The following is a 23,188-nucleotide window of genomic DNA, read 5'->3' as shown; positions in this document are numbered from 1 at the left end:
GTACATTTTGTACAGCTCATTAGTTAGAATAACATCTGTCATTCCAAAACCTACCCCTGCTCTCAATAGAGCAGTAAGTATTGCTTTTCTTGTCACTCTATTCTAACACTGAATCCGGTAGCTATTCACTCTTCTGTCTTGAGGAAATTTATCTTTTCCCCAGTCTCCTAAGTCACTTAACTGTGAAATCTTATTTAGCACCTCCCAGAGATGGTGCCTTACCTCCCCAATTAGCAGAACCAGAATTAGGTGCTTATAAGCAGGAGGAGCTGTCTTAACTGTCAAATTTCTATGAGAGACTCAAGGGAGTATCATAGTATGCTTCTGTGTTTCCCATCATAATAGTAGTCTTCATTACCTCCTCCTTAAACCTTCTCATACAATTCCTAAGTGAACACCAGGGTCTAATTACACTGGGCCACATAAAATCCATTGGACACTCTCATTTACATCCCTCTGCGGTTAAAGCTAACATGCTAATTGTCCTGTTACCGCCTTGCAGATGATAATCCCTAAAAACTTGCTGTACAAAAGGATCCTGACTAATCCATGAATTTCATACAGTCCACACTATCCACCAATACTCCTGCAGCCCCTTCATCACTAATTCTCACAATCCAAGATATCATCCATTCTCCCATTCCTTGGGTAAACCTACTCAAGATATCTGTGATTCCTTGCTGTGTAAAGTCCTCCATAACCTCGCTGAACACTGTACTGTTATCTTGGGATTCTTGCCTCTTCTCCTTTATGGGACTAGCAATGTCTCATTCTCTGTGTGAGGAGCACCATGCAGCAAAGTACCGTTTTGTGCCTCAGCTTCTAATATTGTATCATTCTCTCCTGACTCTCTTCCCCTGTCACCATGGCAACCAGACTTGCTGCTAGACTCAACCTGGGCTGAACCTCCTTGGCTCCCTCTCTCTTCTATCCAAATTAACAGCAAAATCAGTCAGTTCCTTAACAACAATCTGTTCTTCTGCCACCTGAGATTCTCATTTGAGCTAGATGTTCGGGTAACTGTCTGCGTTCTCTCTCATAATAGTATGTCCGTTCTTTCACATATAACATGGTACTCTGTGAGTAAAATACAGCCTTTCCTAGAGAGTGCTGTTGGCAATTCTCTCCCTGTCTTAACTTTAATTTCTTGCAAACATCTCTCCAAATCTCTAGGTTCTCCCCTCTGTAGCTTTTGTTCCCAGTTCTCACACAAACTGGTGCCTTCGGCCCATTCCCTTGCTAGGGAGGAATAAGGTAACTCATGCCATCCTGGGTTAGCCATTTCACTCTCTAAAGCCCTTCTGCCTCCAAGTAGAGATCTCATCCCTTACAATCCTGTTCGTGGCGCTAAACGTATTAGCAAGGCAGTAAACACAACATCAATGATTGTGACTATGCCTATGGAGTTCTGTATCACAAAATAATAGAAACTCTCCATTTCATAAAACATTTATTCAGACACCAGATGACCAGATCCCACAAACAGTAGGCCCACTTTATCATAATAGCAAGGAACTTTAGACACAATATCACAGCATGGAGCCTTGCCATCGCAAAGCCATCTGCCCCCCTCCTGGGGCCTTCCCAAAACCTCACCCACAGCCACCACATATCTGCTCTTTCCCTCAGCTCTAACTGCGCTCTCTCAGCATATTCTACTTTCCTTTTCCTTTCAGCAATCTCCTCCCACCACATGTGACTTAGGCTTCCTGTGACATAAGCAGTTCACAAGGCCTATTAATGTGTGGGAAAGATCTTCAAATCTAAACTGCCGTTACAGCTGGTTTGAACAAGAAACTCTCTGTATTACAATGTTTGAACTTTCCTTTAGAGGAGCAAGCTGAAAAGGCTTATGTGGCAGAAGAGCTCTTAATTTCGCTCTCAAAAAGAAGCAAAAAAAATAGCAAGAGGAAGGTACATGCAGCCCTTTCACAAGCGGGGCTTGATGGGGGCCCAGACACCTGCAAGGAGGAGGAGAATGAAACAAGGTTAGATGAGGAGGCTTCCAATGCAAGCGTTCATCCAATGCTAAGAAGAAAGTAGGAGAACCAGGAGGTCCACGCAGTGTTTAGGGAGATAATTGAGGATTTTACACAGCAAGTAGTCACAGATATTTTGAGTCAGTTCACCCCAAAATTGGAAGAATTGTTAGTATCTTCGGTGGTGAGAATCAGTGATGAAGGGGCTGGAGGAGTATCAATAGATAACATAGATTATTTGAAATTCATAGGTATTAGAATCCTTTTGTACAGTAAGCTTTTAGGGATCACCATATGCAAGTAACTAACAATGCAACTAATCTGTTAGCTTTAGCTGCAGCGAATGCAGCAGGCAGTATCTTACTGACTCTCTGTGGCCTAATGGAGATAGACCCTGGTACTCACTTAGAGACTGTATGAGAAATTTAAAGGAAGAGGTAATGAAGACTGCAATCATGATGGGAGATGCAGATGTGTATCACAATACCTCCTTAGTAGTTTCTCATAGAAATATCATAGTGAAGATGGCTCCTTCTGCTTATAAGCACCTAATTCTGACTACTAAGTGGGGAAATAGGGCACCTTCTTTTGGAGGTAAATGATTTAGGGAGTGAGGAAAAGATAAATTTCCTTGAGAAAGAAGAGTAAATAGCTAGCAGATCCAAAGTCAGAATAGATTGACAAGAAAAGAATTGTTTACTGCTCTATTGAAAGCAGGGATAACTTTTGGAAGAATAGATAGTATTCCAACTAATGAGCTATATAAGATGTGCTGAGAGAAGATACTTAACATTAGACTGAACAGGGAAGTAGGAACCACCCCTACAGACCCTCCTGAATCATTATATCCAAATTTGTCTCAACTTCAGGGAGAATAGGAAATAGGCCGAGCCCCAACTCAGATTAAAGAAGTAAACAGACACTATTATAGACCCCATACCAATTTGACAGTATATTAGAAAAATGGATCAAATACTGTAACTAGGGCATTATTAGATACTGGCCAAAGGCCTCGCTTATATATGAAAACCCTGATAAGTTTAAACATGGAACTCCTATTACCATCACAGGACTGGGAGGGGCTGAAATATCAGCCAGACAAATCAAACTGATGATGAAAACTGGACAATTACCGAAGAAAGAATATACTATGGTCATCGTACCCATTCCTGAATATGTCGTTGAAATAGATATATTGAGAGTTATAACTCTAAATTTACCTTAGGGGAGATACCAATTTCCAGTAAGGAACATAGGAATTAGTACAGTTTTAGTGGGAAAAATAAAAATGGACCCAATCACTTTACCTGAAACTTCTGAAGTAATTACTTTAAAACAGTATCATGTACCAAGTGGGCAAAATGAAATTACCAATACTATAAAGGAATATGTTGAGACAGGAGTGTTAGTCCCTACAACCACTCATTGGAATAATCCTGTCTGGCCAGTATGAAAGTCAGATGGGACATGGAGAATGATAGTGGTTTATAGACAATTGATTGAGGTGACTCCTTCCTTGTATGCTGCTATTCTACATACTATTTCTTTAATAGAAAGGATCCAGAAATATAATGGGGCTTGATATGGAGTTATTAATTTAGCCCATGCTTTCTTTACTATCCCAATAGATTCTAAACAATGGGACCAGTTTGCTTTCACTTGACAAGGCAGACGATATACTTTCACCTGCTTGTCACAAGGATATCTGCATAGCCCTACTATTTGTCATAGGATTGTGGCTGAACATTTGGATGAATTAGCACTACCTGGCATACAGCTTACCCACTACATAGATGATATTATGATACAGGGAAAAAATGTAAAAGAAATGGAGAAGAGTTTGATGCTTTTAATTGAGCATATGAAAAGCAAAGAATGGGAAATTAACCCTGCAAAGATTCACAGGCCACTTCAAACCATAAAATTTCTAGGTATGCAAAGGAATAAGGGGCTGCAAGAGATTCTCCCACAAGCATGACAAAAGATTCATGGTTTTCCTTTCCCTACTGACAAGAAAGAGGCCCAAAAGTTTATAAGGTTATTTGGGTATTGGAGGTATCACATTCCACATCTACGACAGAATTTGAAACCTTTATATAAAGGTACTAGGAAAAAATATGAATTTTACTGGGCATGTGAGCAGAGTAAAGCTTTTGAAGAAGCCAAGACTACTATACAGTTGGCCCTAGAAGAAGCAAAAAAAAAAAAACAAAAACACTCTCAAAGTCTCTTTTAAGAACTTTGGAATTGTTTGCGTGACATGGGAGACACTGGCACAGGACCACCCAGCATAACATGGCCTTAGCAGAGAAAGAGCTGTGCTTTATGAGCAAAGCAGAATTGAAATAGCTTAAAAGAAACACAAGATGCACACATTTAGAGAATTCACCCAAATATTCACATGGACTATTTGGGCCTGACCTGTGGTAGAACATTCTGAGCTTGTATTGGTCTGATCAGTCACAGTCGGACATACTGTAACTTCAAGAGTGAAGGACAATAACCAGATCCACCACTGATACTTTTGGGAAGGCTTCTAGCGTTTTCCCATTACGGATAATGCTTGTTGACAGTTTTAGATAGGTATTATTAATTGTTTTATAAAAATCTCCATTTTTTACTATGCTGTCTAGTGTTCTTATGAGGAATGGGTTTTATTATTTGTTTGTAGGATTAAGTTCCCTTCTTTGGGAAAAGGTAGTCCTAGGTTACCTACAGATTTGGTGAGTATATAGGTTGATAGGACTTTATCATTTAGTAGCAGATAATTTAGAGTAAGACACATATCTTTGTAGGACTAAAATAATCATTGGATTATAAGACTCTTTTCAAAAGCTAAATTCCTATTTCTGGCTGCTGGAGAAAGGAGGTTGATGGAAGGCTAAGTTCCTCTTTCCAGTCCTAGTGAATTAGCTCCTTTTCATTTCTTCTTCAGCTGGAGGATGTCTAAGTTAAGTAGTGTAGTCTTCTATGATTTGGTTTCCCTTTCTGTCAGCTGGAGGTTGGGGAGTGACTGCTAACTGCAAACCACAAATTCCTCTTTCCCAATCTTTCTTCAAACGGTGGGTTCCTTTAAAGTAATATTTTGGTTGCAAAACTCAATAGTTGCAGAGCAAGGACTTCTGGGGTAATCTTACTTTGACAGGTTGATAGACACAGGATGAATGTGGTTCAAGAAAACCCAGGAGTAAGTTGTCAGGTGACTTACCTTGTCCAATTGAATTATGTTTCCTAAGATTGCTGTGATTTTATTCTTCCTTCTGTTATAAAAAATAAGCTCTTTAAATCATTCCTTTGTCACAAATTACTGAGGGATTGGTTGAACTTACTTGAAGATAACCCATCAACTGTTACAATTAAATCATTATCGACTAGCAAATTTTGTACCTCAGATTATTTTCTATTTCAGATAAATAATTTTAACAGTTGATACCTACTTTGCCAGAGATAACTCAGTGCTTGAGAGGCTCCTAAGGAAACTGTGGGAGAGAAGAGATATTAGACTGGGCAACAAACCGAAGGTCTACAGAGCCATTGTGCTGACCTCATTGTTGTATGCCTGTGAAAGCTGGACAGTGTACCAGTGCCATGCCAGGAAACTGAATCACTTCCATTTGAATTGTCTTAGGAAGATTCTAACGATCACCTGGCTGGATAAGATGTGGGACACTAAGGTCATTTCTCAAGTTTGATTGCCAAGCATTCACACTCTACCACTAATGGGCTGGCCATGTTGTTCAAATGCCAAAAGTACGTTTGGCTAAAAGGCTATTTCATGGAGAACTCATGCAAAGAAGGAGCTCACAAGGTGGTCAGAAGGGATACAAAGATATTCCTAAGGTTTCTCGGAAGAACTCTGTGATCAGCTCTGAAACATGGGAGATCACCCAGAACGGCGCACCTGTATCAAAGAATGTGCTGTGCTGTGTGAGCAAAGCAGAATTGCAGTCACTCCAAAGAATGGTGAGACGTGCAAATTTAGAGCCATCTTCACTTAAAATGTTCCCATTAACTATTTTTGCTCGACCTGTGGTAGAGTCTTCTGGGCTCTATCAGTTTGATCACCCGTGGTCAGACACACTATACCTTGACCCTGACATAGTGATGTTATTTTATTAAATATTATAATAGAGAAATATATGATATTGACAAATGAAAGCAATCATAAAGTGAAGGCATAAGATGTTTTGCCCATGGTACATCATACCCAGGGTAGCCTCAAGCCCTCAATGTAACAATAAATAAGTCTCCTTCACTTAGCTGAAAAGTCTCATGTCCCTCACTTCAGTCCAGTTTGTAATTAGTATCTCTTATGAATCCTTTTCATGTTTTATCTAGAGAAGACTTTGTTTCAGCTTCTCAGGAAATAAACTAGATGTTTTCTTTTTCTTTCCTCTCTTGTCTGTAATCACACAGAAATTCCACCCTCCTACCCCCAGAATAGACTGTACTTGACAGCTTCTCACAAACTCTTCACAGAATTTTCTTCATAACATTGTTTTTGTCAGCTCTGATAAGCAATTTCACATCATCTTTTCCCTTTCTCCTCCATAGATCCTCCTGCCTCATAGGTAAAGCACACACTTTGTCCCAGATTCCATAGACAGATACATTCCATAGTAAGACATTTCTCAATTTAATTTTGACTGACCATATTAAATGCTTTTCTAAGTATTCCATTGGGTTCTTAATGACTATGGTTTTAAGTGTTGACTCTGACACTCATCAAGGGTATGACCTTTTGGTAGATCACCTTTCTGTGCTTGTTTCCTCCTCTGATTTGATGAGGGTTAGATTATATGAATTCTGGAGTCTCAGTTCTAAATCCTGTGACTTTTGATGGTTTAGGAGTTGGTGACATTCCAGGATGTGGCTGTGATGTTCACTTCAGAGGAGTGGGGCCTCTTGGACTATCCTCAGAAGGAGTTGTACAAGGAGGTCATGCTGGAGAATGCCCAGAACCTGCTCTCCCTGGGTAAGGACACTTCCCCTGGCTACTCTTGAGTTGGCAATCCAAGGAAGTATCTTCATTCCTGAGTGAGCTGGCTTTGGAACATTTATCAATTACTGTAAAGGGACAAGTGCTGGTCTCCTGTGTCCCAGAGACAGGGTTCTCCTGCTGCCTAGTTTTCCTATAAAAGGTCAGTCCATTGTGTGAAGAGAAGCTGGAGGTTTCCTGATTGCCCCTGAAGCTGTCTCTTGCCAATTCTGGGTAGCTTGAGGTCAAAGTTCAGATCAGTGTTGAAGCATCTCAGGTGTGGAAGTAATCCTACATGTGGTCCAGCCTCTGCCTAGACGAATTTTGTCTGCCAAATCTCTGAAATCTAATCAGGTGGATTTTCCCTGCACCCCCTTCCTCTTTGGGAAGGGCTAAGTATTTAGGACACTCTTCTTTGTGAGAAGCATCAGTTTGTAGCTCCCAGCTCCTAGCTGTGCCTGGTAGGGCATGTTTGTCCTTCACCTTCCTTTACATTGCCCCATATTCCAGCCCAGAAGGTGGGAAAGGAAGGGAGGGAACAAGCATTCCTGTTCACCAGCTGCTGTGCTAAGTGCCTTCTTTACAATATGATGTCATTGGGTGATATTATTATCCCCATTGGACATTTTAGAAAGCTGAAGCAAAGAGAGGTTAAATGACTTGTCTAGGATCACACAGCTAGTAACTGTCTGAGGCTGGATTTAACCCCAGGCATTCCTGACTCCAGGCCCAGGACTCTCTCCACTGCACTACCAGCTGCCTCTATTTTCTAGACAATGGAACCTCTGCAATGAGTCCGTCCTCCTATGAAGAAGGGGTACCAGGACCAAACGTTCTGACTCCAAATTGGCTCCATGATCTTCCCATCTCTCCCCAAAGCTCCCCAAATAAATGCTATGGAAATCTTGCTTCAGGACTTCTGGGAACCATGTTGTGCTCCTTGCTTGCAGGCTCCTGTCAATGCAGGAATAACAGACTGGCCAAGAAGCAGAATTTGGTCAAACTAAGGTTCATTGAGTTCCCCAGCAGGAGAATCTCACCAGCAGAGGCAATGACTCCCTGAATGAAGAGTCCCAAGGTTTATATAGATTTCGGGGAGGGGACAGGGCCACAGCTGATTCATCAGGGTCTAATTTTCAGGAGCTCAAGGCTGATCTGGCAAATCCTTGTTTGGGTTACTTGCATTACAAGTATTAATGGGAGAATAAGCCAGATCTGTGTGAACATGATGGAGTGCTTCTCTAGCTTTGTATGCACACTCTTTTCCCTAAAGAGTCCTAAATTACAAGTTTTTCTCCATCCTCATCCCTGATTCCCCATGCCCAGGGCTGCCAGTTCCCAGAGAAGATTTGATCACTTATTTGGAGGAAAGGGAAGCCCCATGGCTGCTGGAGCAAGAAGGCCTGAGGAGCTGCTGTCCAGGTGAGTGAAGGGAAAGCAGGTCTATGAGAGCTGGGATTACAAGAGGCTTCTAGGAGTGGGGGTGAAACAAGTGCCAGATTTGGAGGCAGGAAGACCTGAATTGGAATTCTTTTTGAGACCCTTTTTAGCAGTGGGATCCTGGACAAGTCACCAAAGCACTGAGTCTCAGTTTCTCCATTTGTAAAATGAGGGAGTTAGACACCATGGCCCTAAAGCTCTCTTCTAGTGATAAATCTCATATCCTATCAAGAGTCATTGTTTGGAATCTGAAGGCATGGACCTCCCCTGAAAGTGTGAAAAGGGGCTAGGCTTTCTAAATATGGGCTCTTTCTTAGAATTTCTTCAAGTCAATGAGCATTTATCAAGTGCCTTCTATGCACCAGGCCCTCTGCTAAGCACCAGCGGTATAAAGAAATATAAGGAATATCCCCTGCTCTCTTGGAGCTCAGGCTGGGGGGCAGACAACATGCCAACAGCAGTGTAGAAACCTGTCATGGACAGGACAAATTGAAGCTTATTTAGAGATGGAAGATGCAAAAATGGAGGACTGAAAAAACTTATTGTGGAAGGTGGGCTCTAGCTCAGGCTTCAGGGAAGGCAAGGGAAGCATTCTAGGCAGGGGGCTCATGAGGAAAGCGCATGGAGTCAGGAGATAGAGTGTCCTGGAATGCCCCCACCACTGAATTATAGTAAATTTGGTGGGAAAATAATGTGAAAGGAGATCAGAGGAGTAGAAAAGGGGTAGATGATGAAGGGGTAGGTGGTTCACAGCCCTAGAGAGGATTTTGTATTTGATCCTTTCGCTAGGGAGCCACAGGAGGTTGTTGAGTACATGCTGACGTGGTCAGTCAGGAACTTCAGGAAAATGAACTTTGACAAGTGGGTGGAGGGATGACTGGAGTAAGGGGAGACTTGAGGCAGCTGGAGCAAGCTACAGGTTCTTACAGGACCTCAGGTATGACTGGGGCCTGAACCAAGACAGTGGCAGTGTTGGGAGAGAAGGGGGTGTAGGGGAGAGATGTTCCCAAAGTGCAATCCCAGGACTTGACGACAGATTGAATATGGGGGTCATGATTGTGAATGTTTGAGAGTCAATGATGCATGCGTGACACTTTATTTCTGAGTCTGCGGTATTGGAAGGATGTCTTGGAGAGCCTCAGGAAAGTAGGAAGATGGGAGGGCTGGGTGAAAGAGAGTGACTTTATTTTGGAGAAGCTGGAGAGGAGTGTCACTAAAACCCAAAGAGATTTAGAGAGAGAGAGAGAGAGTAGGAGAAGGAGGGGTGGAGAGAGAGATAAGGGTGATTGTGTCAGAAGCTTCTGAGAAGTCAAGAAGAATGAGGATGAATAGAGGGCCAGTGGATTTAGCAACTTGGAGACAGTTGAACAATGAAATTAGGAGCTACACTACAGAGAATTTCAGAGAAAGCAAAGGAACAGAGTTGGAGACACCAGTTATAAATGTTTATCTCCAGTTGTTTAGCCAAGAAATGGAAGGAAGATATTGGAAAAGTATCTCTTAGAGTTGAATGAATCAGGTGACTGTGTTTTCAGCCTTAGAGAGAAATGGTTTTATTTGTGGCGATAGGGAAGGAGTCATTAGTAATAATAATAATGGGGATGCTGGAGAGGCAGTACACTGAGGAAGATGGCAGACTGGAATGGGATGATTTGCACAAGAAAGGGAGTCTGCATTAACTAGCAGAGGGAGGATCATTTCATCAGATATCAGGGTCGAAAGGGAAAAGATGGCGCCTGATTTATGGGAGATGACGAGGGTAAGATGGCCCTTGATAAGGACCCACTTTTTTCAATGAAATAGAAGACAAATTTCTCTGCTGAGAAGGTGAGTGGCAGGGTGGACAGCGGGAGCAAGCAATAAAGGAGGGTTGGGGAAGAATGAAAAGAATTGGAAAAGCTGCTATGCTGAATGGGATAATGAGTCAGTTATATGGTTTTCAGTCATTTCAGTTGTTTCTGACTCTTCATGACCCAATTTGGGGTTTTCTTGGCAAAGATAATGAAGTGATTTGCCGTTTCCTTCTCAGGCTCATTTTACAGATGAGGAAACTGAGGCTAACAGACCTAAGTGACTTGCCCAGGGTCACACAACTAGTAAGTGTCTGAGGCTGGATTTGAACTTGAGTCTTCCTAACCACTTCTCTATCCCCTGCACCACTTAGCTGTCCCAAAGGAGTCAGGGAGGTGTCAAAGGACAGCCTCGACACAATGAGGGCCACACAGATTGTGTAGCCTAGATGTGCAGTGATCCCAGGAAGCCTGGTTTATGATTTTCTCTCTCTCCATTCAGCAGAATCTAAGTAGTAGCAAAGGTTGCTGCCTTACTTAGAATTAATACAAGACTGTGATTTACATAAATCATTAAACCTTATCACCCCCCTGATCTCTAAGGCTCAATCTCTGGCCCATTTTTGGAGAATCATTGGCCAGATTCGTTGAGGTGACAGCCACTCTCATTTTAGGAAAGGGGAGGGAGAAATTTCCAGGTCTCCATAATATGAGATGCTTTAGGAGCCTAGAAAGATGTCTCTGTGATTTTCTCTATGGGTCTAGTCAAGTCCCATCACAGTTAGAACCAGACAAAATTAGTCCATATGGGGATAAGGTGCAAGAAACAGCCAGAAACAGGGCTAAGGCCACAACCTGAATTTGCCAACTAAGAAAGAGACCAGAGTACAGGGAGTGAGGTAGAGGCTGGGTGGGGCCTGGTGTGAACCCTATCAGTCAGTCAATAAGCATGGATTAAGCACCTACAATTTTCTAGGCACAGTGCTCAGCTTTAGGGATACATAGGGAGGGAAAAGCCAGTCCCTGCCATCAGGGAGCTCCCTGACCCACAAACATGGAGGTGGTTTGAGAAGAAAGCAACAGATCAGGAACCTCACCCATAGCTGGTCCAGGGAAAGGAGAATGTTTGGGAATGGAAAGACATCTAGTTCGATGGGATATAAGGGAACTTGAGGAGTGAGGGAGTAACAGTTTCAAAAGGAGAGGAGAATTAGGGAGCAAAGAGTCAAAATCAAAGCAAGAGTGACAAATTTCTGGCCCAGCTCAGAGATACCGTCGATTCTGTTCCAGAGCACCACAGTAACCGGAATATTGCAATCAAGTCAGTCACCTGATTTTTGGGTTTCTCAGTGCATATAAAAGTTGACTTTATAAAGTACTGTTGTCTATTATATGTACAATTCTATTATGTCTAAAATAATGTACTTTAATTAAAGAATATTTTATTGCTAGTAAAAGCTATCATCTGAGCCTTCAGCGAGTCATAATCTTTTTTTTATTTTTATTTTCCCCAAGTTACATATAAAAATAACTTTTAACGCTTGTTGTGAAAACTTTGAGCTGCAGATTTTCCCCCTTCTACTCCTCACCCCCATTGAGAAATCAAGCAGTTTGATATTGTGTAGTAATGAAAAACATATCTGCGTTAGGCATGTTGTAAAAAAAAATCAGATCAAGTCAAGTAAAAAAAAGGATGCTTCAAGTTTTATTCAGACACCATCAGTTCTTTCTCTGGGGATAGTCAGAGTTGCCTTGGATCATTGTATTGCTAAAGATAGCTAAGTCATTCACAGCCAGTCATCTTACAATACTGCCGTTACTTTGTACACAGAGTGTTTCACTTTGCATCAGCCCATGGAGGTCTTTCCAGGGTTTTCTGAGAGCATCCTGTCCATCATTTCTTATAATACAATAGTATTCCATCATAATTCCATACCACAGCTTCTTCAACTATTTCTCAATTGATGGGCATCCCCTCAATTTCTAAATCTTTGCACCGAAAAATGAGCTGCTACAAATATTTTTGTACTTATCAGTCCTTTTTTTTAATCTCTTTTAGGATACAGACCTCATAGTGGTATTGCTAGGTCAAAGGATATGCATGGTTTTATAGTCCTTTGGGCATAGTTCCAAATTACAGGTGGTCGAATCTGTTCACAACTCCACCAGTAGTGCATTAATATCTCATTTTTCCCACATCCCCTCCAACCTTTGTCATCTACCTATTTCCGTCCTATTAGTCAGTCTAATAGGTATGAGGTGGTACCTCAGAATTGTTTGAATTTTGCCAATCAATGGTGAGTTAGAGTATTTTTTCATATGGCTATGGACTGCTTCGATTATTTCATCTGCAAACTGATCCTATCCTTTCATCATTTATCAATTGCAGAATGGCTCTTATTTTTATAAATTTTACTCATTTCTCTCCCTCCACCATTTATTTCTATTCTGTCTCCTTTCACCCTCTCCCTTCTCAAAAGTGTTTTGATTCAGACTATCCCCTCCCCCAATCTTCCCTCCCTTTTGTCACTCCTTTCCCTTATCTCATCCCCTTCCCCTTCTACTTTCCCGCAGGGTAAATAGATTTCTATACCCAATTAAGTGTTTATGTCATTCCCTCTTTGAGCTAATTCTGATCAGAATAAGGTTCATTCACACCCCCTTATCTCCCCTCTCCCCCTCCGCTGTAAAAGCTTTTTCTTGCCTCTTTTCTGTGACACAATTTACTCCATTCTAACTCTCCCTTTCTCTTTCTCAAAGTACATTACATTCCTCTATCACCCCTTAATTTTACTTTTTAGATATCATCCCTTCGTATTCAACTGATATCTGTACTCTCTGTCTGTATATAGTCCTTCTAATTACCCTAATAATGAGAAAAGTCTTATGAGTAACAAATACCTTCTTACCATGTAGAAATGTAAACTAAGTTACTAAGTCCTTTATGATTTCCCTTTCTTGTTTACCTTTTTATGCTTCTCTTGAGTCTTGTATTTGAAAGTCAGATTTTCTATTCAGCTCTGGTATTTTCATTAAGGATGCTTGAAAGTACTCTATCTCACTCAATGTCCATATTTTTACAGAAATATTATGCTCAGTTTCATTGGGTAGGTGATTCTTGGTTGTAATCCTACCTCCTTTGCCCTCTGGAATATCATATTATAAGCCCTCCAATCTTTTAATGTAGAAGGTGCTAAATCTTATGCTGTCCCAACTGTTTTCACAATACTTGAATTGTTTCTTTCTGGCTGCTTGCAGTATCTTCTCCTTGAGCTGGGAGATCTGGAATTTGGCTGTAATATTCCCGAGTGTTTTCATTTTGTGATCTCTTTCAGGAGGTGATTGGTGGATTCTTTGAATTTCTATTTTACTCTCTGGTTCTATCATGGCAGTTTTCCTTGAAAATTTGTGGAAAGATGATGTCTAGGCTCTTTTATTCATCATGGCTTTCAGGTAGTCCAATGATTTTAATATTATCTCTGGATCTATTTTCCAGGTCCATGGTTTTTCCAATGAGATATTTCACATTGTCTTCCATTTTTTCATTCTTTTGGTTCTGTTTTATAATTTCTTGATTTCTCATAAAGTCATTCATTTCCATTTGCTCCATTCTAATTTTTAAGGAATTATTTTCTTCAGTGAGCTTTTAGACCTCCTTTTCTATTTAGCCTATTCTGCTTTTTAAGGCATTCTTCTCCTCATTGGCTTTTTGGACCCCCTTTTACTGCTTGGCTTAGTCTGTTTGTTAAGGTTTTATTTTCTTCAGTTTTATGTGTGTGTGTGTGTGTGTGTGTGTGTGTGTGTGTGTGTGTGTGTATCTCCTTTACCAAGCTGTTTACTCATTTTTCATGATTTTCTTGCATCACTCTCATTTCTCTTCCCAATTTTTCCTCTACCTCTCTTCCTTGATTTTCAAAATCCTTTTTGTACTCTTCCATGGCCTGAGACCAATTTATGTTTTTTCTTCAGGGCTTTGGATGTAGAAGCTGTGACTTTTTTGTCTTCTTCCGAGTATATGTTTTGATCTTCCTTGTCACTATAGTAACTTTTTGTTTGTTCATTTTCCCAACCAATTTTTTTTTTTTTTGCTTTTCACTCTTTGTTAAAGTAGGGCTCTGATTCCAGGGTGGAGGGTGCACCATCCCAAGCTTCAGGGGTTTTGTGCAGTGGTTTTCAGAGATACTTCTAGGGATCTGCAAGTTTTCAGTTCTTCCAAGGTGGTGTGATCTAAGGAGAAGTTTTTAATATTCTCCTGAATTGTGCTCTGGTCTGTGAGCAACCACAAACACTCTTTTCTGCCCTGGGACTGTGAGGAGGGTCCCTCTTCTACTGTTGCTGCAAGCTCTGCTATGCTAGTTCTTCTCCTTGCTCTGGGACAACCACCTAGGACTGTGACCTGAATCCAAGTATGGAAAAAGCAACAGAGTCCTACCTTAGTGCTGGCAGAAAAGACCCCTATAATCTCCTACTGACTGGTTGTTGGACCCCCTTACAATCTGTGTGCTAAGAGCTCCAGAAGCAGCCCTTGCTGCTGCCCCTGCTGATTCAGTCACTCACAAGGCCTGCTCCTGGTTTCCTGGGGCTGAGACTGTGCTGATGTGGCCTGCATTGGACTGTGCTCCATTCTCACCCAGGTGCAACAGACCTTTCCGGCTGACCTTCTAAGTTGTCTTTGGCATCTGTGGGCTGAGAAGTCTAGAAACTGCCCCAGCTTCCAGCGAGTCAGTCTTCTTGAGGCCTGCTCCCAGTTTTCTAGGGCCCAGTTAGTGCTGGCATGGCCTGCCCTGGACTGCACTCTTCTCTCACCCTGGTGCAACAGACCTTGCTGAACTTCCAAGTTTTTTGAAAGGCAGGCAATTTGTTTCATTCTTTCTTTCTGTGGGTTCTGCTGCTCTAGAATTTGTTTAGAGTCATTTTTAAAGATATTTGGAGGGGGGCAGCTAGGTGGCACAGGGAGTAGAGCACCAGCTCTGGAATCAGGAGGACCTGAGTTCAAATCTGGCCTCAGACACTTGACACACTTACTAGCTGTGTGACCTTGAGCAAGTCACTTAACCCCAATTGCCCTGACTTCCCCCCTGAAAAAAAGGTATTTGGAGGGGTTTTGGGGAGTGTTTAGGTGAATCCCTGCCTTTAGTCCACCTTCATGTCTCTTGTCTCTCCCCAATGAGTCTTAATCTTGTTCCTGGTAGAGGCTCTGGCTCAATTTTGATGGCTGCTGACTGATCAGGGTGGTGGTTGCTCAAGGTTGGCAGTGTAGGGTTATTAATCATCCTAATTTCAGTATTATTGAGTCTCAGTGAATAGGAAGAACCAAAGAGAAAGAGAGACAGAACAAATCAACATGAAGTAATGAAACCATTTTTCTTAAAAACAAAAACAAAACCAAAACCAAAAGAAAATGCAATGGAGAAAGGCCATTTAGTACCATGGACAGAGCATGCCCACTTGCAGGGTTGCAGTTCTAGTCTCAGCAGCAGGGATGATGGGAAGGTCACTCAGCCATTCTGAGCTCATGGCCTAAGCTGTGAATGTAATGAAAATGCTTGGCTTGCCTTTGTCAAAGGTGTGTTGTGAAGATACAATGTGATTATATGTGGAGCTCTTAGTAAATCAAGCATCCTGGAGATAAGAGCTAATGGCAATTTCAAATGATTGATTCTGTCCATTTAACTTTGAAGACTTTTGTCTCAGATTTGGGAAATAGGATGTAGATCAGGTAGTTTACTTTATCCCAGTAAAGAGAAGGGATTATAACTGTATAAGTGTGTACATGTGTCTCTCTATGTTTTATTGTTTCTTTCTTGCAGAAGGAGAGATTGGACCTGAAATGAAAGAGACTACTGCAAAACTAAGCATTTCTTTGGAACAAAGTCATGAGCATAGCTTCATGAGCGATGGTCCCTGTGACTTCATTGGGAGACAAATCTGTGCTGTACTTCACAGAATCCACATAGGAGAGAAGCCTTATGATTGTCTTCATTGTGGGAAAGACTTGAGTCAACAGTCATCACTTATTAACCATCAAAAAAGTTATACTGCAGAGAAAACATATGAGTATCATGAATGTGGTGCTGTACATCAGAGAATCCACAATGGAGAGGAAACTTATGAATGTGATAAATTTGGAAAGGCTTGCATGCAGAGTTCCAAACTTACTCAACATCAGAGAATCCACACTGCTGAAAAACCTTATAAATGTAATCAGTGTGGAAATGCTTTCAGATTTAAAAGCCATCTTACTCTACATCAGAGAATCCACACTGGAGAGAAACCTTATGAATGTGATCAATGTGGAAAGGCTTTCAGACTGAACTACAAACTTGCTGTACATCTGAGAATCCACACTGGAGAGAAACCTTATGAATGTAATCATTGTGGAAAGACTTTTAGGAGAAGCTCTAATCTTGCTGCCCATCAGAGAATCCACACTGGAGAGAAACCTTATGAATGTGATAAATGTGAAAGGGCTTTCCGGTGCAGCACCAATCTTGCTGCCCATCAGAGAATTCACACTGGCGAGAAACCTTATGAATGTTATCAATGTGGAAAGGCTTTCAGGCTGAACTATAAACTTGCTCTACATCAGAGAATTCACACAGGAGAAAAACCTTATGAATGTAACCAGTGTGGAAAGACTTTTAGAAGAAGCTCTGATCTTGCTGTACACGAGAGAATTCACACTGGAGAGAAACCTTATAAATGTAATCAATGTGGAAAGGCTTTCAGTTGCAGCACCAATCTTGTCACACATCAGAGAATCCACACTGGAGAGAAACCTTATGAATGTAATCAATGTGGAAAGACTTTCAGACTGAACTCCAACCTTGTTCTACATCAGAGAATCCACACTGGAGAGAAACCTTATGAGTGCAATCAATGTGGAAAGGCTTTTAGAAGAAATTCTGATCTTACTGCACATCAGAGAATCCACACTGGAATGAAACCTTATGAATGTAATCAATGTGGGAAGGCTTTCAGACTGACCTCCAAACGTGCTAAACATCAGAGAATCCACACTGGAGAGAAACCTTATGAATGTAATCAGTGTGGAAAGGCTTTCAAACACAGGGCCCATTTTGCTCTACATCAGAGAATCCATACAGGAGAGAAACCTTATGAATGTAATCAATGTGGGAAGGCTTTCAGACTGAACTCCAGACTTGCTAAACATCAGAGAATCCACACTGAAGAGAAACCTTATGAATGTAATCAATGTGGGAAGGCTTTCCGTTGTACCTCCAGCCTTGCTGTACATCAGAGAATCCACACTGGAGAGAAACCTTATGAGTGTAATCATTGTGGAAAGGCTTTCCGTTGCAGCTTCAGTCTTGCTGTACATGAGAGAATCCACACCGGAGAGAAACCTTATGAATGTGATAAATGTGAAAAGTCTTTCACGCAGAGCTCCAAACTTTCTCTACATCAGAGAAGCCATACTGGAGAGAAACCTTTTGAATGTAATCAATGTGGAAAGGCTTTCAGAGTAAACTCCAAACTTGCTAAACATCAAAGAAGCCATACTGGAGAGAAAAGATTTGAATGTAATCAGTGTGGAAAGGCTTTCAAACACAGGGCCCATTTTGTTCTACATCAGAGAAGCCACACTGGAGAGAAACCTTATGAATGCAATCAATGTGGAAATGCTTTCAGTTGCAGCTCCCATCTTGTTGCGCATCAGAGAATCCACACAGGAGAGAAACCTTATGAATGTGATCAGTGTGGAAAGGCTTTCACACAGAGCTCCCATCTGGCTGCACATCAGAGAATCCACACTGGAGAGAAACCTTTTGAATGTAATCAATGTGGAAAGACTTTCAGACTGAACTACAAACTTGCACTACATCAGAGAATCCACACTGGAGAGAAACCTTATGAATGTAACCAATGTGGAAAGGTTTTCAGTTTCAGTTCCAGTCTTGCAGTACATCAGAGAAGCCACACTGGAGAGAAACCTTATGAATGTAATCAATGTGGAAATGCTTTCAGTTGCAGCTCCCATCTTGTTGCACATCAGAGAATCCACACAGGAGAGAAACCTTATGAATGTGATCAGTGTGGAAAGGCTTTCACACAGAGCTCCCATCTGGCTGCACATCAGAGAATCCACACTGGAGAGAAACCTTTTGAATGTAATCAATGTGGAAAGACTTTCAGACTGAACTACAAACTTGCACTACATCAGAGAATCCACACTGGAGAGAAACCTTATGAATGTAATCAATGTGGAAAGGCTTTTAGAAGAAGCTCTGATCTTGCTGTACATCAGAGAATCCACACTGGAGAGAAACCTTATGAATGTATGCAGTGTGGTAAGGCTTTTAGAAGGAGCTCTAATCTTGCTGTACACCAGAGAATCCACACTGGAGAAAAACCTTATGAATGTAATCAGTGTGGAAAGACTTTCACACAAAGGGCCAATTTTGCTGTACATCAGAGAATCCACACTGGAGAGATATCTTATTAATGTAATCAGTGTGGAAAAGCTTTCTAACAAAACTCTAAACTTGCTCTACATCAGTGAAGCCATAGTGGAGAGAGAGCTTGTGAATGTAATCAGTCTGGAAAAGTTTTTAGAGGAACTTCTAATGTTGCTGTACATCAGAAAATCCACACTGGAGAGAAACCTTATGAATGTTATAAATGTACAAAGGCTTTTACACAGCACTCCACTCTTGAAGAAGATCAGAGAGTCCTCCCTGGGGAGAATTTGAAAAATATGGAAAAACTTTCACACAGAGCTCCAGTCTTGTTAAACATCATAGAAGCCACAATGAAGAGAAAGCTTTTGAATATAATCAAGAAGGAAAGGCTTTCAAATATTGCCCTTATCTTACTCTTCATCCAAAGATCCACATTGGAAAGAAACCTTATGAGTATCTAGAATGTGGCAAACCTTTTAATGCACACTCTTTTCTTACTAAACATCAGAGAATCCATACTAGAGGTTACACCTCATTAGTATGATCTACATGGGAACGCTTTCAGGCTAAATTCATCTGTTATGTCTCGTCAGAGAATTCATAGGACATAGAATCATTTTGCCTGTCATGAGTGTGGAAAGACATCCACATGGAATACAGAGCCTTTAGACATCAGAAAATCCATCTTGGGAACAAGCCCTATAAAGACTTAATGTGGGAAGGCTTTCAGCCAGAGATCATCTCTTCCTTTGCATCAAGGATTCATTGTAGAGAGAAGACTTATGAATGTGTTCAATGAGGTCCTGCCTTTCCTGGAAGATGGAGTTCAGTAGACATCACAATATTAAAAATAGAACCTTTATAAAAGCAACAGTTATGGGAGGGACTTCACCTGGAGCTCATACATACATCAACATTGGAAAAATCTTGCTGGAGATAAAATTTATAGATCTAATTAGTGAGAGGATGTCTTTCTGAAGCACAGACTTCTTTAGACACCACAAATTGTATACTGTGCATGGATCCCTGAAAATGGATTGAATTTTTCTCTGAAATCCTAAAGTTTCTCATAGCTCTCCTAAAATATTCCATGGCATTTTTACACCATTCCCCAGATGATTGGTACTCACTTTATCTCATGATGTTGGCTGACACAAAAACCCTAGTATAAATATTTTGGTGTCTGTTTGACATTTATTTTTGTAATGATGTTTTAGTCTGCTGGGTAGCACAATGGATAGGGTGCAGTCCCTGAGTCCAGAAAACCTCCCTTCTATAGCCAGAATGGCCTTTGTTTTCTTTGAGTGACTCAGCTTACCTCATTGAACCTCGCAGGGCCATACCTGGGAGCAGAGAACTTCCTGTGTGACTTCTTCTGGGGCAGGAAGTCCAGAGACTCATGGCCTGCGAGCAGAGAACTTCCTGTGTGATGAGTCATGGGGCTGGCTGAGGGGAGGTGTTAACTCCAGAGCCACGCCCTATTGGGTGTTAACCTGGTCTATGCTAGAGGGAGGGGCCAACTCAAGAACCAATTGGCCCCGCTCATTCAGGCAGCGCTTGATGATGTCAAAAACTCTATAAGAGGGGAGAGGACAGCTTGAAGAGCTCTCTTTCCTTTTCCGGTTGGTGTGGGAGCAGTGGGGAGCATGACTCTGGGCCAGCCCTTGCTCTCTGGCTGAGCCCAGATGTTGGTAACTATGAATTGTATTGGGTCTGTCTGTTGATATTTGTAATTTGTTTGTATTTTGGTTTTGAGGTTCGGGGTGCTGGTTTGTTTTCCCCTGAACCAAATGAATGTTCTGAACCTCTGGGTGCTGGCTTTTTCCCCTGAAGTACGTGAATGAATCTGTATTTGGTATATCTCTTGATGCTTGTCTCTTTGCTCCCCTGAACTAACTGAATGCTGACGTTTTTCCCCTGAACTAAATGAATGTTGTCTGTATGCTAACTGAATGCTGGATTAAAGTAAGCTGGTCAGCCCTTTCACCGTTCTTTCCTTGTTTAAGCAGATAAAAAGAACCTGTGCTTTCCAGGCGTCCCAGCAGCCTCCTGGGTGCTGGCTGTGGGGGGCGGGGGGGGGATCTTATGCCCCCACAGGAGCTGCTAGCCGGATTGTTAATACACCTTCAAATTCAGGCTTTGATGGTTACTGGCTGTGCAACCTTGGACAAGTTACTTAACTTATTCCTGGATGAGTTTCCCCATCTGTAGAATGGGGACAATGACTATGAGACAGTATCTGTCAAGTGCTTTGCAAGTATTAAAGCACTATGTAAAGTGAACTACTTGTGAGCTCACTATTATGATTTTTCCCTGGACTCATAAGTCTCATAGCAATGTCAGTGGCCTAAAAGGCATGGATAGTTTAGTCACTTTTTTCTTTCTTTTTGTTCAAATTGACATTCAGAAGAGTGTAGTTGAAAGCAATATGTTGTAATGGATAGGGAGAAGGGTTTAGAGTTGGGGAGTCTTGGCTTCAAATCTTGTTTCAAATACTCTCTCACTGTGTAACTCTGGGTGAGGAAGAACCTTTCTGTGCCTCCATTTACTTGTCTCTGAAAGGGGGAGGTTGCGTTAGATTGGCTAATATGACAGAAAATAAAAATGATAAATATTGGAAAAGACGTGGGAAACTTAGGACACTAATGCATTGTTGGTGGGGTTGTAAACTGATCCAGCTATTCTGGAGAGTAATTTGGAACTATGCCCAAAAGGCAATTAAACTGTGCGTACCCTTTGATACAGCAGTAACTACTGTATCTCAAAAGAGATCATACAAAAGGGAATAGGTCCTACATATACAAAAATATTTGTAGCAGCTCTTTTTGGGGTGACAAAGAAACTGCCTATTGAGGGAGTGACCATTAATTGAGAGAAGGCTGAACAAGTTGTGGTATGTGAATATAATGGATACTATTTTCCTATAAAAAATGATGAGCAGGCAGATTTCAGAAAAACCTGTAAAGACCTATATAAACTGATACAAACTGAAGCCAACTAAGAGAATATTGTACACAGTAACAGTGATAATTTGTGATGATCAACCATGATAGACTTAGCTCTTCTCAGCAATGCAAGGATCTAAGACAGCACCAAAAGACTTGTGATGGAAAATGCTGTCCACCTCCAGAGAAAGAACTATGGAGTCTGAATGCAGATTTAAGGGTACTTTTTTTCACTGTTCTTTTTTTTTCTTTTGTGTGTGGCTGTTCCCCTTTGTTCCATTTCTTCTTTCACAACATGACTAATTTGGAAATATGTTCACATGATTGCACCTGGATAACCTCTGTCAGATCAGTTGCCATCTTGGGAGGGAGGAAAAAAAACTCAATATAGTCATATAACCTGGAAAATTTAGTCAGTTTTTGTATGAGCAATGGATCCCCTCACTTGTAAATCTCAGCTGTAATAGAATCCCACCAGGTACTTTGCAACACAAAAGGAGCCTAATGCCATTCCAAAGTTCTTCTTCAGTTGGAACTTCAGCTAGAGAGGGATTGACTTCAACCTGAGGTAAACAGTCAATGGCCTCAGCATTTGTGTTGGTAAGCAAAATGGGTTCCTTAGCACTTAGTTCAACGAGTGCCCTTGAAGAGTTTGGCTTTGTTTGCTTTGAGTAATTCAGTGTATTTCATTGAGTCTAACTAAGTGCTAAGCCCCAGGCTCTAACCCCTATTAGGTGTTAACCAAACCTATGTGGGTGTGGATTGGTAACTAAGGTGGGGCCCAAGGTGGGGCTAACTCAGGGGAGGGCCTAGTTTACAAATGAGTTTGAGTGATAGTCTGTTGAAAACCCTATGGAAGTGTCTTCAGCCCATCCCTCTAGGATCACCACCTTATCCCTAATCTATGTGGCTCCATCATTATTGAGTAATGGGAATGCACTATATGTCTTTGGTCCATAAATAGTTTTCAGGGTAGAAAGTGCTTTGGATTGTTACTATCAGCCTAAAATTGCATTTCATCTGCCTTTTTACTCAGCCATCCTGCGTCTCTCTAAGCTTTGCTTGTACTTTACTTGTAGTGGAATTAAATGCTGCCTCCTTAGAGGTGGATCAACTATCCTTCTGGTAAACCCTGTGGAGTTCTCATTTCTCATTTAGCAGCTTCTGAATTTCCCCATCATTTTCATCAAACTAGTCTTGGTGTTTGCCAGTGTTCTGACTTAGATGAGCCAATGCAGTGCTATACACCAAGTCTCTAAAAGCTGCCCACTCCTTTTCGGCTCCACAGCTGCCAACTGTATGTTGGCTCAACTTTTCCTCCAAGTTAGCAACAAACTGTTCACACGCTTACTTAGAAACACTAATCTGTTCACATTAGTTCTGGTAGTCATTTTACCTTGGGACCACTGCTCTTGGTAAATGTGACTATTTAGCTTGGAGGGTATAAGTCTATGATCAGTCTAGCACTGATTGCCTTTGTCACTTTCACATCCTGTCTCTTCTCCTTACAATGACATTGTCTATTAAATGCCAGTGTTTGCTGCAACGGTGCACCCACCAAGTTTTGTTGCATTTAAGTAAATGGAAGACAGTGTTGGTGATGAGAATGTCATGAGATGCACAAGTCTTCAGT

At 41.4% G+C, this 23,188-nt stretch overlaps 1 pseudogene; it reads left to right on the top strand.

Moving 5' to 3' along the window:
- LOC118839118 overlaps positions 1-19,936 on the top strand; it is a 45,194-nt pseudogene extending 25,258 nt beyond the window's left edge.
- Positions 19,937-23,188: the final 3,252 nt, after the last annotated feature.

The sequence above is a fragment of the Trichosurus vulpecula genome, chromosome 2, assembly GCF_011100635.1.
Source record: "Trichosurus vulpecula isolate mTriVul1 chromosome 2, mTriVul1.pri, whole genome shotgun sequence".
NCBI lineage: Eukaryota > Metazoa > Chordata > Mammalia > Diprotodontia > Phalangeridae > Trichosurus > Trichosurus vulpecula.
The sequence above is the reverse complement of the archived record's forward strand: the minus strand, read 5'-3'. Positions and strand labels throughout refer to the sequence as shown.